We start from the raw sequence: 3,162 nt of genomic DNA, 5'->3' as shown, positions 1-3,162 counted from the left end.
ATATATATATATATAAATATATATATATATGTATATATATATATATATACTTATATATGTATATATGCTTGTATGCATGCACAAGCGTGTATGTATATATGATGAGTGTCTTTCTGTTTCCATCTCTCAAATCCACTCACAAGACATTTATCGGCCAAAGGCTATAGTAGGAGACATTTGTCAAACTTGCCCAAGGCACCACACAATGGGAGATTGAACCCAGAACATTATGGTTGGGAAGCAAACATCTAGCCATACAGCCACACACACACATTTTCCTCTAAACAGTGGTCCCCAAATATTTTGGGGCTGCCGCCCCCTTGGCACCCAGGTCTCATTCCTAGTGCACCTCACGCCCCCCCCCACACACACACACTCACCACCGCTACAAACATAGTCCACTCTCTGCAGCAAATTCAAAACAATTGTATTTCACAAATAAAACTTAACCTAATTAACCCATTATTTTGTTTTCATTTTCATCCATTGAACTCCTTATTGTTGGCCACTTCATTATTGCCCCACTTTTCTTCAATGCCCCATACCCACTGGATCTTTGTACTACCCTCAGCATGGCAGTACCGCCCAGTTTGGAAATCACTGCTCTAAAATATACCCAACAAAGCAACAAGACATGAAAGCTGAATAGAAAATAAGCCCATTGCCCGCTAGTTACATCCATACAGCCCATTGACTCAACCCAAAGCCACTCACGTCATCAGCAACCATTGAAAGCCATCCTCTTCCAATAAAACTACTCCTGTGTGTATTTTCTTCTGACATTCCTTTGAACTTTTACAATTGTCACAACAACATTGCTTAGTGTATCTTGCCGAAGGACATAACGCTGTGTATGTGATTACTTTTGATTAACTTAGTGAGCTGTAGTTAGAAATTTGTTGTTGCTAACATTGTGACAATTGTTGCTGTTATTGTTGTTGTTGTTGTTGTTGTTGTTGTTGTTGTCTGTTCACTTATTTGTTATAAGATAAAGAGTATCTTCAAATAAAGGCCAATTTACTTCTTGTACCAGTTAAGTGTATTGGTAGGTTCGTTTGTCTGTGAGTTGGTTTGATGAGTATGTCCGTGTCTGTGTATGGTTTTGTTTATTTAGTCGTTCGTTTTTGCATTGAGTGTGTACGTGTATGTATGTATGTGTGTGTGTGTGTGTGTGTGCATGTGTGTGTATGTTAGCATGCATGTGTTATAATGTAGATATGTGCATATATATGTTTGTGGATGTATATATATGTATATATGTATATGCATGTGCATTTATATATTTGTATGTATGCGTGTGAGTAATTTATGTATTTGTATATGTGTATGCATATGTCTAGTTATATAAATCTACACACAGAGATGTAAGCAGATATTTATATATACACTCAAATACACCCACATGTATCTATTTACTTATTTGGATCTCTGTCTGTCTGTCTGTCTGTCTGTCTGTCTGTCTCTCTCCCCTCATACACACACACATGTACACACACACACACACACACACATATATATATATATATATATATATATATATATAGATAGATAGATAGGTAGATAGATAGATAGATAGATAGATAGATAGATAGATAGATAAATGGATAGAGATATATTTATACATGTGTGTGTGAGTGTGTATGTGTATATTATATATATATATATATGTGTGTGTGTACATATGTTAATTTGTTTACATGTTTGCATATTTGCTTGTGTGTATACCTATGTGTATACACTTTATAATTCTTCTATGTGTCTCTATAATTCTGTTCATATATTCTATAGATATGTATGTTTTTTTTTGGGGGGGGGGTTCTTTTATTATGAGTATGCATTAGCATTGATTTATGAATGTGTCTGAGCACCTATGTATGTACCTATGTGAGTGTGTGTGTGTGTGTTTGTATGTGTATTTTTTCCCCCATATGTACTGTTGTGTATATGTAAGCTGTCTTTCAGTGAGGTATATTTGTTGGATAAGAGTGTACCTTTGTGTATGTGTGTATGTGTATGTGTGAGCACAGCTGTAAATCTAATTAAGTTGCTTGACGATAACAAGATTATTTTATCAGAAGAAATCTACAAGAAGCAATCAATATCTCAGAACAGTTCTTGTTATTCATTAAGAATCATTAAGATTTTCATCTTTGTTACCCTATCATTCTCCACACTCTTTCCCCCCATTTTCTATTTATTAGAGAACTAGTGACAGTGAACTGATTGAAAATCTTTCATCAAGATTAGGAATTTATGAAGCTTCAAGAATTATTTCAGTCTGGCAAAGAAGAACTTCAGGTTGTCCATCAAACTATGTCATTACTATACATTGCCGTAAAAATGTGCATTGAGAAGATCCTTATTTGCTTAAGTTTTGCCCTTAACAATCTGAACGTTTATCATATTAACCTCCCCACTTGTGTCCCTTTCAGTCCCTAATTATCTTCTTTTTTTTTTTTTTTTTTTTTTTTTTTTGACTTTTGGTGTTTTTTTTTTTACTTCCTTTGAGCTTCAAATTCAATGATAAAATATTCAGATAAGAATGTGTATCTGATCAAGTGTAACCTCTTATGAAATACTATTCAGACTACTAAAATATTCATTCGCTTACAATTTTACTTGTTTCACTCTCATTCGACTGTAGCCATGATGCAGCACTGCCTTGAAGGGTTAATCAGATGAATCAGCCCCAGGCCTTATTTTAAGTCTTTTACTTACTCTGTCACTCTCTTTTGGCAAACTACTAAGTTGCAGGAATGTAAATAAACAAATAAACTGGCTATCAAGTAGTAGTGGTGAAAGATGTGTATGCATATGTGAATATGCATATATGTATCCATACACGCACATATACATACATATATCATCATCATCGTTTAACGTCTGCTTTCCATGCTAGCATGGGTTGGACGATTTGACTGAGGACTGGTGAAACCGGATGGCAACACCAGGCTCCAGTCTGATTTGGCAGAGTTTCTACAGCTGGATGCCCTTCCTAACGCCAACCACTCAGAGAGTGTAGTGGGTGCTTTTACGTGTCACCCGCACGAAAACGGCCACGCTCGAAATGGTGTCTTTTATGTGCCACCCGCACAAGCCAGTCCAGGGGCACTGGCAACGATCTCGCTCGAAAATCCTACAGGAGCCAGTCAGGCGGTACTG

At 36.2% G+C, this 3,162-nt stretch overlaps 1 protein-coding gene across 2 annotated transcripts in view; it reads right to left on the bottom strand.

Annotated features, from left to right (window-relative positions):
- LOC106883964 (beta-1,4-N-acetylgalactosaminyltransferase bre-4) overlaps positions 1-3,162 on the bottom strand; it is a 1,180,207-nt gene that overhangs the window by 597,290 nt on the left and 579,755 nt on the right. The gene's annotated exons all lie outside the window — the stretch shown is intronic.

The sequence above is a fragment of the Octopus bimaculoides genome, chromosome 4, assembly GCF_001194135.2.
Source record: "Octopus bimaculoides isolate UCB-OBI-ISO-001 chromosome 4, ASM119413v2, whole genome shotgun sequence".
NCBI lineage: Eukaryota > Metazoa > Mollusca > Cephalopoda > Octopoda > Octopodidae > Octopus > Octopus bimaculoides.
Note: the sequence above shows the minus strand (reverse complement) of the source record. Positions and strands in the feature narration are given on the sequence as shown.